The sequence below is a fragment of the Schistocerca nitens genome, chromosome 11 (genome assembly GCF_023898315.1).
Source record: "Schistocerca nitens isolate TAMUIC-IGC-003100 chromosome 11, iqSchNite1.1, whole genome shotgun sequence".
NCBI lineage: Eukaryota > Metazoa > Arthropoda > Insecta > Orthoptera > Acrididae > Schistocerca > Schistocerca nitens.
In genome coordinates, this window is record NC_064624.1 from 199,422,953 (window position 1) to 199,440,258 (window position 17,306).

Consider the following 17,306-nt stretch of genomic DNA (forward strand, 5'->3'; position numbering starts at 1 on the left):
AAAGAGGAAAACACTTGATAGTGGCGCCATACTTCTATCGCACGTCACTGTATTGCGTTCTGTGGAATTCAAACGTGTATATTTTGCAATGAAAGCCATCAAATATACAGGGTGATTCAAAAAGAATACCACAACTTTAAAAATTGTATTTAATGAAAGAAACATAATATAACCTTCTGTTATACATCATTACAAAGAGTATTTAAAAAGGTTTTTTTTCACTCAAAAACAAGTTCAGAGATGTTCAATATGGCCCCCTCCAGACACTCGAGCAATATCAACCCGATACTCCAACTCGTTCCACACTCTCTGTAGCATATCAGGCGTAACAGTTTGGATAGCTGCTGTTATTTCCCGTTTCAGATCATCAATGGTGGCTGGGAGAGGTGGCCGAAACACCATATCCTTAACATACCCCCATAAGAAAAAATCGCAGGGGGTAAGATCAGGGCTTCTTGGAGGCCAGTGATGAAGTGCTCGTTCTCGGCCGTCCAGAACTTTTCCCTTTGCACAAACACCCATTCTCTGTAAACTGTTTATACCAACGTTTAATACACCACCTATCAGGAGGTTTAACACCATACTTCGTTCGAAATGCTCGCTGAACAACTGTCGTCGATTCACTTCTGCCGTACTCAATAACACAAAAAGCTTTCTGTTGAGCGGTCGCCATCTTAGCATCAACTGACGCTGACGCCTAGTAAACAGCGCCTCAAGCGAAAAAATGTACAACTAAATGAAACTTTATAGCTCCCTTAATTCGCCGAAAGATAGTGCTTAGCTCTGCCTTTTGTCGTTGCAGAGTTTAAAATTCCTAAAGTTGTGGTATTCTTTTTGAATCACCCTGTATATTCAGGACACTGGAAATTAAAATGTCCTGTGGTGCCTCTCGTGATCCCAGTCGGCCGCTTTGACATCCTACCCCACTTTCAGAAAACTCACAATGAATATTGAGTGGGATTATTTGTGATTCGAAGAACGACAAGTCTTCAGAAATTTGCACTCTTTATTGCCTATTAGATAATAACGTTCTCGTTTGTGTGACGTAAAATCAAATATAGAAAATATAAAACCAGTAAGAGACAAGCAAGGCAGTACACATTTATTCAGTCGTTAGATCCTAGCCGTTTTTTCTCTCTAATCTTGCTACAGCTTTAGACGGCGTGCTTTCCTTTCTGCGAAAGAATCTATTATCCCATCAGAGTTGGTCAAACGTTTTGTTACCTGAAAAATCAAAAAGTCGTTGTGTAATACTGAAGAAGCTTCTAATAAGAATGGTATCTAAGACTGATAGGTTTCTGGATAACGCCTATTTTGTCACTGTCTGCTAGATAAAATGAAATTAGGCCTTTTAAATATTGTAGCAATTCTAATACACGCTAAATAAAAGCCGGCCGTGGTGGCGAAGCGGTTCTAGGCGCTTCAGTCCGGAACAGCGCGACCGCTACGGTCGCAGGTTCGAATCCTTCCTCGGGGATGGATTTACGTGATGTCCTTAGGTTAGTTAGGTTTAAGTAGTTCTAAGTTCTAGGCGACTGATGACCTCAGATGTTAAGTCCCATAGTGCTCAGAGCCATTTGAACCATTTTTTGCTAAATAAAAGAGACTGTTTTGACACAAATGGTCATTTTTATATACCTCATTTACATAAATAACGCGACAAAATATGATTCGCCCGAAATAGGCCTTTTTAATATTGCAGCAATTGTAGCACACGCCAAATGAATGGTCTTTTTTAATGTTGCAGCAATTGTCACATACGCCAAATGAGTGGGACTGTTTTGGCACAAATGGTCATTTCTATATACCTCATTTACATAAATAACACGACAGAATATAATTCGCGAAGTTTCAACATCAAATGCCTATTAGAGCTACTACAAGCAAAAAGTTTTATGTTAGGAAATACAACATTTCATTCATATGCTCCAGTTTCTCAAGCATAAAATCGAAAAGAAGTAGTAGTAGTAGTAGTATGAAATTTTAATATAAATTTGAAATCGTCATATTCTTCCATATAATTCGTGTGATGTCCCCGTTGCTTCTCCTTCCTCGGTCAAAAAACAATCTTGTCATCATTAATTCTGTAACCATTCCTGCCATTGTCAAACTTATTCTCCGGTTAACTTCAGTAACACTGCCAAAATCATCGATTCAGTTACTCCGCGTTTATTCTCCGGTTATGTGTTATTACGAGGTGCATTCAAGTTCTAAGGCCTCCGATTTTTTTTCTAGTTAACTACTCACCCGAAATCGATGAAACTCGCGTTACTTCACGACGTAATCGCCCTGCAGACGTACAAATTTTTCACAACGCTGACGTCATGATTCCGTGGCAGCGGCGAAGGCTTCTTTAGGAGTCTGTTTTGGCCACTGGACAATCGCCGAGGCAATAACAGCACGGCTGGTGAATGTGCGGCCACGGAGAGTGTCTCATTGTTGGAAAAAGCCAAAAGTCACTAGGAGCCAGGTCAGGTGAGTAGGGAGCACGAGGAATCACTTCAAAGTTGTTATCACGAAGAAACTGTTGCGTAACGTTAGATCGATGTGCCTGCCTCATTTTAAAACAATGCGCATGTTTCAATCTCTTTCCAGTCCGGAGAAAAAAATCGTAGGCCTTAGAACTTGGATGCACCTCGTACTTGTTCCTGCAACGCATTTTCGGCAATATTCCGAGAATAGAACTTAAGCAGCTGCTAACCGGGGAGTGTACAACTGGCCCTTAGTAGTGTAGTGATCTGAACAAAATTTTCTGCCAAAATTTCATTTTCTTCGATACACCGAAAAGATAATATGTAATCTTTCTTATCTGTTATTCCTGTTAGTCGTTTATTTCCACACTGGTAGTCTAAATACATGGACTTCGCTAAAATAACGCTTATCATTTGCATTCCCAGGAACCACATTAACAAACGGCGATTACCACGCACCCGTTCGGGTTTATTCGGCTCGGGTCGTATAGCCCCGTCCCTTTTTGTCTGCGAGAATGTTTTTTAATTCTAGATGCGACAGGGATTCCCCTGGCAGACACATCTCGTACACTATGCAAGAATTCAAAAATCAACTCATGATTCGTTCAGAAATCAATTATGTGTTCAAAAATCTTCAAAAACTGTCAGGGATGCGTTTCAGAATCATATGAATTATCGATAGACGAACGTGATGCAAAGCGCTTTGTGAAACAAGGCTTTTTTTCTTCTAGAGTATGAATTTGGCCCCCCCTGAAATTGCCGCTCTCGGCAAATCCCCCCACCTCCCCCACCCACACCCGTCGCCAGGCCTGTTAAACATTATACATAAAGTAACTTCAAATAAAAATGTACACTAACAAGGGGAGGCCGCCAATTGTGAAATTCAGATTCAATTCATACTGCGCATAATAAAAGCTCATGGCCGGAGGTGTAATGTGGCAAAGCACCAAGATGCACTTCCCAGACGTTGTCGAGAAAATCGACAGTTAAAATAAACCGTTGCTGTGAAATACTCTCTACGATTAATAATTTTCAACAGCGTCGTGGCGCAGCGGTAAGCGCTCGGGTTCGTAGTCCGAAAGTCACCGGATCGAATCTCGCACCATGCAACTTTTTTTTTATAATTCAAATTATATATATATATATATATATATATATATATATATAATTCCCGGCAATCAGTTGCAACAATTATGCATATAATAAGTTGTTGAAAGTCGTTTGTCGTGGAAAAACTGGCGACTTCGAACATCATTATGTTTTCCGCAAACAAAGTTGTATTTCACAAATGTTATTAATTGTCTTCATAATGTTAACCACGTATGGTTAACGGAAGACGTAGAAACGATATTCCGAAACGAATACGTATAGCGCAAGTCAAACGTTCGAATTAGAATAGAGACCCCACGAACACAAATTCGCTGTGGCAGGTATGAAATATAAACTCCGTTGCTCGCTCGTTACACTTGAAGGACAGATGTTGAATGGGCCGAAACGAGCCGCCGCATAACAGCGTAGTTGCCTGCTAACTTCGAAAGAAGGTAGATGCGGCCCCTAGCGCAACTTATAACATCGTCGAAAATCAGTGCGGACGGGAGAGCTTTGGTACACCCTATTAAACAAACGGAAAAATGGAGGCGGCACAATTGGAGAGCGATCCGCCTTCACCAACATGCATAAGCAATTCATTAATATATATATATATATATATATATATATATATATATATATATATATATATATATAGTTCAAATGGTTCAAATGGCTGTGAGCACTATGGGACTTAACATCTGTGGTCATCAGTCCCCTAGAACTTGGAACTACTAAAACCTAACTAACCTAAGGACATCACACACATCCATGCCCGAGGCAGGATTCGAACCTGCGACCGTAGCAGTCGCGCGGTTCCGGACTGAGCGCCTAGAAGCGCGAGACCACCGCGGCCGGTATATATATATATATATATATATAGGGTGTTTCAAAAATGACCGGTATATTTGAAACGGCAATAAAAACTAAACGAGCAGTAGTTACAATTTTCAACAACAGATGGCGCTGCAGTCTGGGAAACTCTATAGTACGATATTTTCCACATATCCACCATGCGTAGCAATAATATGGCGCAGTCTCTGAATGAAATTACCCGAAACCTTTGACAACGTGTCTGGCGGAATGGCTTCACATGCAGATGATATGTACTGCTTCAGCTGTTCAATTGTTTCTGGATTCTGGCGGTACACCTGGTCTTTCAAGTGTCCCCACAGAAAGAAGTCACAGGGGTTCATGTCAAGCGAATAGGGATGCCAATCCACGCCGCCTCCTGTATGTATTTCATGGCAACGGTTTCTTTTAACTGTCGATTTTCTCGGCAACGGCTGAGAAGTGCATCTTCGTGCTTTGCCACATTACACCTCTGGCCATGAGCTGCTGTTATGCGCAGTATGAATCCAATCTGAATTTCACAGTTGGCGGCCTCCCCTTGTAAGAGAGGGAAGGTCACTACAATTGCCAGTACCAGGAATGTTGACATGGTATTATTGATGGACTCCAAAATATTTTCTAGATTGACAATATTTGCTGTTCAGTTGTTTGCCGTGTTTCGTGAAACAGCCGCGTGTGTTACAAAACTACCGTTTACGTTGGCAGGATCTCTCAGTCTTGAATTCACGCTGAGAATTAGACAGAGAAATGAACAACCAATTAATGTTACAGTTTATTGATTGTTACAGGAGTAATTCTTGTCTATGGAGTCAAAAGTTTGCATCAGTTATTCAAAAGGGCAGTCACAATCGCATTATTTTTTTTTGCCACCAACCGGTTTCAACCCGCGATGGGGTGATGGACATGGACAGGAGCAAAAAACTTAATGGTTATTAGCAGTTGCTAGACATTTCATCTACATCGTCATCTACGTGATTACTCTGCTATTCACAATAAAGTGCCTGGCAGAGGGTTCAATGAACCTCATTCAAGCCGCCCCCCTACCATTCCACTCTCGAACGGCTCGCGTAAAAAAACGAGTACTTAAATTTTTCTGCGCGAGACCTGATTTATTTTATTGTGATGATAATTTCTCCCTATGTAGGTGGGTGCCAACGGAATGTTTTCGCAATCGGAGGAGAAAACTGGTGACTGAAATTTCATGAGGAGATCCCGTTGTAACAATATCCGGAAGCGAAACAGATGGCGTGAAAACGAAAATTAATACGCTGCGAACAAATTTGCGCAAGGAACTGAAAACAGTGGAGGATAGGAAATGGTCAGGGAGGTAGTCTGGTGGGTATTGAACCCCTGTGTTCGAAGGATCGGATCTGATGTGATCCCTGCCTTCGGTGTGGTGACGATGGTATCGATATGATGGGATGAGAATGGCGTGATTGCGCGTATATATTTAGTGTCGGAGTGTGAATGTGCAATATTTATCACGGTATGTTGTAGTTTCTGGTATTAGTCATGATGGAGAATTTTGTTCTGGGGTTGGGTGGATTTTGTCCCAAATCTCTGATGAGCAGGTGCTTGGAGTCGGAGGTTTGGAGGAAAAATTTTATGGATTTCTTTTGAATGATTTCCGGAATTTTAAGTATGTTGTGATTTTTGTAGATGTCTCTGTTTGATTCGTACCGGCTAGCATCAGTAGCAATTCTGAAGTATTTGTTTTGTGTCCTTTGTACCTTTGCTATATTGGTGTCTGCGGCCATTGACCAGATTTCAGACCCATAGGTGATGGCTGGTTTGATGATGGTTTTAAAAATCTTCTTTTTGCCTCGCATGTTTATTCTATTGCCTTTAATGGTAAGGTTGTTGTTGTTATGTTCTTCAGTCACGAGACTTGTTTGATGGAGCTCTCCATGCTACTCTATCCTGTGCAAGCTTCTTCATCTCGCAGTACCTACTGCAGCCTACATCCTTTTGAATCTGCTTAGTGTATTCATCTCTTGGTCTCCCTCTACGATTTTTACCCCCCCCCCCCCCCCACGCTGCCCTCCAATGCTAAATTTGTTATCCCTTGATGCCTCAGAACATGTCCTACCAACCGATCCCTTCTTCTTGTCAAGTTGTGCCACAAACTCCTCTTCTCCCCAATTCTCTTCAATACCTCCTCATTAGTTATGTGATCTACCCATCTAATCTTCAGCATTCTTCTGTAGCACCACATTTCAAAAGCGTCTATTCTCTTCTTGTCCAAACTATTTATCGTCCATGTTTCACTTCCATACATGGCTACGCTCCATACAAATACTTTCAGAAATGACTTCCTGACACTTAAATCTATACTCGATGTTAACAAATTTCTCTTTAGAAATGCTTTCCTCGCCATCGCCAGTCTACGTTTTATATCCTCTCTACTTCGACCATCATCAGTTATTTTGATCCCCAAATAGCAAAACTCCTTTACTACTTTAAGTGTCTCATTTCCTAATCTAATTCCCTCAGCATCACTCGACTTAATTTGACTACATTCCATTATCCTCGTTTTGCTTTTGTTGATGTTCATCTTATATCCTCCTTTCAAGACACTGTTCATTCCGTTGAACTGCTCTTCCAAGTCCTTTGCTGTCTCTGACAGAATTACAATGTCATCGGCGAACCTCAAAGTTTTTACTTCTTCTCCATGGATATTAATACCTAATCCGAATTTTTCTTTTGTTTCCTTTACTGCTTGCTCAATTTACAGATTGAATAGCATCGGGGAGATGCTAGAACCCTGTCTCACTCCCTTCCCAACCACTGCTTCCCTTTCATGCCCCACACTCTTATAACTGCCATCTGGTTTCTGTACAAATTGTAAACAGCCTTTCGCTCCCTGTATTTTACCCCTGTCACCTTCAGAATTTGAAAGAGAGTACTCCTGTCAACATTGTCAAAAGATTTCTCTAAGTCTACAAATGCTAGAAAAGTAGGTTTGCCTCTCCTTAATCTTTCTTCTAAGATAAGTCGTAGGGTCAGTATTACCTCACGTGTTCCAACATTTCTACGGAATCCAAACTGATCTTCCCCGAGGTCAGCTTCTACTAGTTTTTCCATTAGTCTGTAAATAAACCGCGTTAGTATTTTGCAGCCGTGGCTTATTAAACTGATAGTTCGGTAATTTTCACATTTGTCAACACCTGCTTTCTTTGGGATTGGAATTACTATATTCTTCTTGAAGTCTGAGGGTATTTCGCCTGTCTCATACATCTTGCTCACCAGATGGTAGAGTTTTGTCAGGACTGGCTCTCCCAAGGCTGTCAGTAGTTCTAATTGAATGTTGTCTACTCCGGGGGCCTTGTTTCGACTCAGGTCTTTCAGTGCTCTGTCAAACTCTTCACGCAGTATTATATCTCCCAATTCATCTTGATCTACATCCTCTTCCATTTCCATAATATTGTCCTCAAGTACATCGCCCTTGTACAGACCCTCTATATACTCCTTCCACCTTTCTGCTTTCCCATGTTTGCAGAATGAGATTTCCACTCTGCAGTGGAGTGTGCGCTGATAGGAAACTTCCTGGCAGATTAAAACTGTGTGCCCTACCGAGACTCGAACTCGGGACCTTTGCAAAGGAAGTTTCCCTTGTTTGCTTAGAACTGGGTTTCCATCTGAGCTTTTGATATTCATAAAAGTGCTTTTCTTTTCTCTGAATGTCTCTTTAATTTTCCTGTAGGCTGTATCTATCTTACCCCTAGTGAGATAAGCCTCTACATCCTTACATTTGTCCTCTAGCCATCCCTGCTTAGCCATTTTGCGCTTCCTATCGATCTCATTTTTGAGACGTTTGTACTCCTTTTTGCCTGCTTCATTTACTGCGTTTTTATATTTACTCCTTTCATCAATTAAATTCAATTTTTCTTCTGTTACCCAAGGATTTCTACTAGCCCTCGTCTTTTTGCCTACTTGATCCTCTGCTACCTTCACTACTTCATACCTCAGAGCTACCCATTCTTCTTCTACTGTATTTCTTTCCCCCATTCCTGTCAATTGTTCCCTTATGCTCTCCCTGAAACTCTCTACAACCTCTGGTTCTTTCAGTTTATCCAGGTCCCATCTCCGTAAATTCCCACCTTTTTGCAGTTTCTTCAGTTTCAATCTGCAGTTCATAACCAATAGATTGTGGTCAGAGTCCACATCTGCCCCTGGAAATGTCTTACAATTTAAAACCTGGTTCCTAAATCTCTGTCTTACCATTATGTAATCTGTCTGAAACCTGTCAGTATCTCCAGGCTTCTTCCATGTATACAGCCTTCTTTAATGATTCTTGAACCAAGTGTTAGCTATGATTAAGTTATGCTCTGTGCAAAATTCTACAAGGCGGCTTCCTCTTTCATTTCTTCCCCCCATTCCATATTCACCGACTATGTTTCCTTCTCTCCCTTTTCCTACTGACGAATTCCAGTCACCCATGACTATTAAATTTTCGTCTCCCTTCACTACTTGAATAATTTCTTTTATCTCCTCATACACTTCATCAATTTCTTCATAATCTGCAGAGCCAGTTGGCATATAAACTTGAACTACCGTAGTAGGCATGGGCTTCGCGTCTATCTTGGCCACAATACTGCGGTCACTATGCTGTTTGTAGTAGCTAACCCGCACTCCTATTTTCCTAATCATTATTGAACCTACTCCTGCATTACCCCTATTTGGTTGTGTGTTTATAACCCTGTATTCACCTGACCAGAAGTCTTGTTCCTCCTGCCACCGAACTTCACTAATTCCCACTATATCTAACTTTAACCTATCCATTTCCCTTTTTAAATTTTCTAACCTACCTTCCCGATTAAGGGATCTGACATTCCAGGCTCCGATCCGTAGAACGCCAGTTTTCTTTCTCCTGATAACGACATCCTCTTGAGTAGTCCCCGCCGGAGATCCGAATGGGGGGACTATTTTACCTCTGGAATATTTTACCCAAGAGGATGCCATCATCATTTAACCATACAGTAAAGCTGCAAACCCTCTGGGTTATACGAGTACATAATTGTATAAATATGAACTACCGTGATGAACAAACGTGTCGCTCTCATTCCACCCACCAACTTTTTATTATTGTACTACCTGCAACTAAACTGTAAACCGTAATGAAATTCAAATATGTGTATACATCCGCAATGTGTGTACACATGTGTGTACTTAATAATAAGCAGTTGGTTGAAAAATGGTTCAAATGGCTCTGAGCACTATGGGACTTAACATCTGAGGTCATCAGTCCCCTAGAACTTAGAACTACTTAAACCTAACTAACCTAAGGACATCACACACACATCCATGGCCTAAGCAGGATCCGAGCCTGCGACCGTAGCGGCCGCGCGGTTGCAGACTGAAGCGCCTAGAACCGGTCGGCCACCCTGGCCGGCAAGCAGCTAAGGGTGTTCATTTCATTGTAATTGCATTCTAACTAGCTGCATGGTCACCGATGGTATCTGTTCTTTGGGACATGTCCGAGAGGAAATCACATTTCCGAAAGAACAGATACCATCTTAGTACATACTGGGTGTTACAAAAAGGTACGGCCAAACTTTCAGGAAACATTCCTCACACACAAAGAAAGAAAATATGTTATGTGGACACGTGTCCGGAAACGCTTACTTTCCATGTTAGTGCTCATTTTATTACTTCTCTTCAAATCACATTAATCGTGGAATGGAAACACACAGTAACAGAACGTACCAGCGTGACTTCAAACACTTTGTTACAGGAAATGTTCAAAATGTCCTCCGTTAGCGAGGATACATGCATCCACCCTCCGTCGCACGGAATCCCTGATGCGCTGATGCAGCCCTGGAGAATGGTGTATTGTATCACAGCCGTCCACAATACGAGCACGAGGAGTTTCCACCTTTGGTATCGGGGTTGCGTAGACGAGAGCTTTCAAATGCCCCCATAAATGAAAGTCGAGAGGGTTGAGGTCAGGAGAGCGTGGAGGCCACGGAATTGGTCCGCCTCTACCAATCCGTCGGTCACCGAATCTGTTGTTGAGAAGCGTACGAACACTTCGACTGAAATGTGCAGGAGCTCCATCGTGCATGAACCACATGTTGTGTCGTACTTGTAAAGGCACATGTTCTAGCAGCACAGGTAGAGTATCCCGTATGAAATCATGATAATGTGCTACATTGAGCGTCGGTGGAAGAACGTGGGGCCCAATCGAGACATCACTGGCAATGCCTGCCCAAACGTTCACAGAAAATCTGTGTCGATGACGTGATTGCACAATTGCGTGCGGATTCTCGTCAGCCCACACATGTCGATTGTGAAAATTTACAATTTGATCACGTCGGAATGAAGCCTCATCCGTAAAGAGAACATTTGCACTGAAATGAGGATTGACACATTGTCGGATGAACCATTCGCAGAAGTGTACCCGTGGAGGCCAATCAGCTGCTGATAGTGCCTGCACACGCTGTACACGGTACGGAAACAACTGGTTCTCCCGTAGCACTCTCCGAACAGTGACGTGGTAAACGTTACCTTGTACAGCAGCAACTTCTCTGACGCTGACATTAGGGTTATCGTCAACTGCACGAAGAATTGCCTCGTCCATTGCAGGTGTCCTCGTCGTTCTAGGTCTTCCCCAGTCGCGAGTCGTAGGCTGGAATGTTCCGTGCTCCCTAAGACGCCGAGCACTTGCTTCGAACGTCTTCCTGTCGGGACACCTTCGTTCTGGAAATCTGTCTCGATACAAACGTACCGCGCCACGGCTATTGCCCCGTGCTAATCCGTACATCAAATGGGCATCTGCCAACTCCGCATTTGTAAACATTGCACTGACTGCAAAACCACGTTCGTGATGAACACTAACCTGTTGATGCTACGTACTGATGTGCTCGATGCTAGTACTGTAGAGCAATGAGTCGCACGTCAACACAAGCACGGAAGTCAACATTACCTTCCTTCAACTGGGCCGACTGGTGGTGAATCGAGGAAGTTCAGTACATACTGACGAAACTAAAATGAGCTCTAACATGGAAATTAAGCGTTTCCGGATACATTTCCACATATCTTTTCTTTAATTGTGAGTGAGGAATATTTCCTGAAAGTTCGGGCGTACCTTTTTGTAACACCCTGTATATATAGTTAAGTCTCACCCGCCACTTGACCATCTTCTTCTTCTTCTGTGCGAATGCAGAAACAGTGCCCGAACTCTTACGGGAATCGGCAACGCGCCGCGAGTAATGAGTATAATGGGCGGGGGCACTGCGAACGTATTGCGGGACAAGAGAATGTGGGTTTCGCGGGAGGCGTGCCAGAGATAAATCCCTGCAGTCGAACTATCCTCTGTGTGCTCGGTGGCTCAGATGGATAGAGCATCTGCCATGTAAGCAGGAGATCCCGGGTTCCAGTCCCGGTCAGGCACACATTTTCATCTGTCTCCGTTGACGTATGTCGACGCCTGTAATCAGCTAAGGGTGTTCATTTCAATGTACTATCGGTTAGCTGTTGGGACGGCTAGCGCCCCCCCCCTCCCCCCCTCCGACAGACGTCGGCTCCAGCGCTTCGCGGAAGACGTGTACCGCTGGGCTCCAGCGCAGTCCAGCCAAGGACGCGGCGGGCTGCTGGAGGCCTGGAGGCCGGGCCACGGCGGCTCCAGAGGTGACCGCAGCTGGAGCCGCACGCCTCGCCGTGCTTTTATTGTCCAACGGGACTCCGCTGTGGCGGCGGCGGCGAATGCAGCGGGCGCAAATGTCACGAGCCCTACCTGTGCCGCGCCACGGCGCATCTTCTCCAGCGTAACCGGCGCGACCGGTTACGCAATACCGCAGCTATCCCTGTCCTTCGGCGCTATTGCGCAACTTTCCAGGAGGAGAAGTACACATTTCTAACTCTACAGCGTGGAATACTCATTTCACTAAGGTCTGCAGCTCCTCTTTTCGTTCTTCCGTGTTTGCGATTTAAAAACTGGCTTATTTTTAAAATTAGCCTTATGCAAACACAATTGTGGGGTTGTAGAAAAATATCCGCTATCAGTCACAATAAAAGGTTGTTTGTTCGTCACACGACCGGTTTCGGGCTTGCGCCCATCTTCAGGTTATTATTATTCAAGTACATGTTTGTACTGTTGGAGATCAAAAAAGATGAAGCACCATTATTACAGTTATGCTGTGGTGATAGATTTGCCACTTACAAAGGAACCTCCCCATCGCACCCCCCTCAGATTTAGTTATAAGTTGGCACAGTGGATAGGCCTTGACAAATTGAACACAGATCAATTGAGAAAACAGGAAGAAGTTGTGTGGAACTATGAAAAAAATAAGCATAATATACAAACTGGGTAGTCCATGCGTAAAATAGGTAACATCAAGGACAGTGTGAGCTCAGTAGCGCCGTGGTCCCGTGGTTAGCGTGCGCAGCTGCGGAACGAGAGGTCCTCGGTTCAAGTCTTGCTTTGAGTGAAAAGTTTACTTTCGCAAAGTTACGATCCGTCCGTTCGTTCGTTGACGTCTCTGTTCACTGTAATAAGTTTACTGTCTGTGTTTTGCGACCGCACCGCAAAACCGTGCGATTAGTAGACGAAAGGACGTGCCTCTCCAATTGGAACCGAAAACATTTGATCGCAAGGTCACAGGTCAACCGATTCGTCCACAGGAAAACACGTCTGATATATTCTATACGACACTAGTGACGGCATGTGCGTCACGTGACAGGAATATGTTGTCGACCCACCTAACTTGTACACTTGGCGAATGGGTAAAAACATTCTTCTACCTTGTCCGATTTAGGTTTTCTTGTGGATGTGATAACCACTCCCAAAACAGTGATGAAAACATAAGAGTTTTTCACATAAACTGAAAATAAAAAATTAAACTTTTCACTCGAGGGAAGACTTGAAACAAGGACCTCTCGTTCCAGAGCTGCTCACGCTAACCACGGGACCACGGTGCTCCTGAGCTCACGCTATCCTTGATGTTGCCTATCTTGCGCATGGACTACTCAGTTTGTATATTTTGTTTATTTTTTTCATAGTTCCACACAACTTCTTCCTGTTTTCTCCTGTTCAGTTTTTCAAGGCCTATCCACTGTGCCAACTTATAACTAAATCTGAGGGGGGTGCGATGGGAAGGTTCCCTTTTAGTTACACACTTATGGTCATTTTCACGTCCATATATCAGTGTACACTGGTGTATTTCACGAGTGCACATCATAATAGTGTAATATGGAGCTATACTTGGTAAAACTGATATATGGACGTGAAAATGACCATAAGTGTGTAACTAAGTGGCAAAACTATCACCACAGAATAGCTGTAATAATTGTGCTTCATCGTTTTTCATCCCCAACGGTACAAACATGTGCTTGAATAATTTATAAACACCTGAAGATGGGCGCAAGCCCGAAACCGGTCGTTCACGAATAAACAACCTTTTATTGTGACTGGTAGCGGATTTTTTCTACAACCCCATAAAGGAGCAGTACGGAGTTCGACCGCATCCACAATGGATAAAATTCATCAAACACAATTAGTTGATTGTTATATTCACCCAGACACGTTTCGACACCAATGTGTCATCTGCTGTGCGTCAAATTTTCATTTCTGTAAAGTACAATATCAAATTTGTAATGATTTAACTGCTGTAGCGCCGCGCGGAATTAGCTCTTCAAGGTCCTTTGCTCTTCTGCGGAGAGGGAATGTGTTGGCATTTGCACGGAGCCTAGGACACTGTAGGTAGCGCACAGGGTGTTCCAGAAGTAGGGTACAAAGGCTTGTCCGCCAATAGCTGGGAGAGGCCAGAGCCCATTTCCTTTGCAAAGTTCCCTTTCCCCGCACCAGTTCGCAGCGTGCGTGGCTTTTTTGGAGAATTCACTACAGTGATTGACCTCTCACTGGCAAGTAGTGTTTCGTGTTTAAGTGCTGAGATAACTGAATTCACCGAGACCACCAAAGAAAAGCTTTCACTCATTTACAATGGGTTCAAATGGCTCTGAGCACCACGGAACTTAACATCTGAGGTCATCAGTCCCCTAGACCTTAGAACTACTTAAACCTTAACTAACTTAACGACACCACACACAGCCATGCCCGAGGCAAGATTCGAACCTGCGACTCTAAGGGTACTTCGCCTGTCTCATGCATTAAACTACTTTTCAGTATTTGCAATAGTTAGTGATTGTGACGTTTTCTTCGTCATCGTAATTTCTGTGCGTACGCCACGCAAGTCAGAAATGATTTTAAGTTTCCATCTGGAGTTTCTTTAAAGCCGTTTGTAAGGTGTCAGGCAAATCCAACACCTTCCATGAAAACCCTGACATTATAAGCAAATCCAGTAGTATGTCACACAGCTCCGAATAAATCGTGACATTAAATTAACCAAAGTAATACGAGTAACGAGGGAGCAAATGGACTACCACAGACTAACACAAGAATGCCTAAATGCATGTCATACCTTCCCTCCGTGAGACAGACGCAGTTCCGAAGGGAGAAACGAGAACAGAAGCCGAGAGCTACACGATAAGGGACGGACACCCACGTTGCCAGCTAACCACTAGGACCACCCCCCAGCCAATGTTAAAAGCTAGAGCACTCCAGAAGAACAGTATAGATCTTACGATAACACTAGAAGGGCCACACCAGCTGCAAGTTTTAGCGTGAGACTTTTTCGCGTCTCTGTTACGTTGCAAGCTTTAAAAACATTGCCCCACCACGAAAAGTATGACGTTCCTCATTGGATAGACAGAATTTTTGTAGGCAGAGCTTAAGGTTAACATTGAGACCCTGATTGGTCAGATGAAAACACAGCCAGATAGTTTTTTTAAACCAACTTCGGTAAATTGTAGTAAGGAGAAGTTAGGAGAGAGTTGCTTCCGAGACGGCGAGGTGAGCGGAGCTGTGCTGTCCGCCGCCCCCTGACGAACACCGACAAGGTAATGAACGCACGCGATGCCGCATAACAGCGCATAAAGCTTCACTCAGAACTGCAGAAGTCTCATCTGTTACACCCCCTTTTTGCGTAATACTAGTGTCGATCGTCAATTAAAGCTCATGGTGTTCACATTTGCCACTTGAAGTAAAAATCCGAAACGTGATGATTTTTCTGTTATATAGTTATTGAGAAGCCACATCAGCCACTGTAATTTACGACAAGTTAGATAAGTAATTAAAGATAATTGAGGGTCACTGTAGACCATTTTGATAGTTTTCTCTTTTGTGAAACTTAATTTAAACCTAGATTATAGATGTGATATGGCATAGGTCATCCTTCGATCCATTGTAGAACTTGGAAACCCATTCAGGGGATATTCGTTCACATTTTTGTTGAACGCAGTTGGTTTTTACCATCCTGTATTAAAACATTTCCTTTTATCAATAGTGCAATTTATAAACGATCTTCTGTGAGTAGAATAAAATTTCCAATGGTAAATTTAACAGCTTTTTCGACGTTATTTTACCAGATAACTAAAAATAGGAAAGCCTTGAACCCCTTCCACTAAATTTAGTTAGTATTAAGATTCCTTTACAGGGAGTGCAGTGGAGCTGACGCTGAAATCATTAAGTATTTGATTATATCATCGCTAGTCTCACTGAACTCTTCTGAACTCTACATGTCATGTGTGGTCTGGCGTCTCCTTACCAGCAACAGGTCCCAGGTTCAAAGTAGTCAATTCCCTAAAAAAAACACGCTCAGAGCGTCGTTGCGCGAAAGTGGCAGGGAGACACGACATAGAACAAACAGACACCACGCAGAATGTTAGACGTTGCAATCGTTTCGTCAGTCTTCATTACTGACTCTTTTCTTCCGCTCCCATCAAGGTTTTAAATTAGTCGGTCGAACTGCTGCCCAAGGTGCTCTGCGTCTTCTCGAAGATTTTTCACTAAAGAGTAAATTTTCAGACGAACTTTTGGTATCAATGCAGTTATTCTTCGGTTCCGTCCTTCTGATATGTTAGTGCGACGGCATCTTCCACAGCAATACCCCATCTCTCTTGGCGTATGTTCTGTATGGAACCACTGGTCCACAAAATAGTCATAATAGTTGTGAGGCTTTTGGTTTTCAGGAATGCTCTGCTGAATATGCGGCCAACCTCCACCTAACATTTCCAAGGGAAGATGTGCTGCAGCAGGACACATTGTTATGTGGCGACGTATTTCCTCGTTCTTCGTATACGCTGGAATGAGGCCGCAACACTTAACTGGTTTCCACAGACACTGATTAAAATGAGAATTGCAGCCAGTAATCTCCGTCCAATGAAACAAACTGTTAGCTGCCTGGACGATTGCAATTTCGAAGTCCATCATCAGAGAGGCAGGCCTACATCCACGCTCGTTAGTTTCAATAGCTTAAGAAAAAAAAAGGTCATATGTTTTATTAGGCAACAAATCGGAAACAACCAGAATGGTGTTAGTTTCCTCCCAAGAACAACGAGGGCGGTTCAGAAAGTAACCTCCGATTGGTCACAGTGCGGGTTGTGGGGGGAGTAGCGACGCCATCTGTGCGTTCACGCACTCAACAGGTCAGTCGGCATCAAGCCGTGGTCGAGTGAACGTCGTACCTGCGCTAGTTTAGTTTTTGTGGCAGTTTGAAATGTGTGTTGCAATAGAAAACCCCGCCAAATGTGAAGTGCGTGCTGTCATAAGGTTTTTTACAGCCAAAGGATATTCTGCAGCAGCTATTCGTCGTGAGCTTTGTGCCGTGTACGGACCGAGAGTTATGAGTGAAGGAGTTGTCCGTGAATGGGTACGTTTATTTAAAAGTGGACGAGAAAACGTTCGTGATGAAGAGAGGAGTGGTAGACCATCATTGGTAAATGACGAACTCGTTCAGACAGTTGATGCAAAAGTTCGTGAAAATCGACGTTTCTCAATGTCGGAGTTGTCTACTGGTTTTCCACAGATTTCTAAGACTCTCTTGTACGAGATAGTGA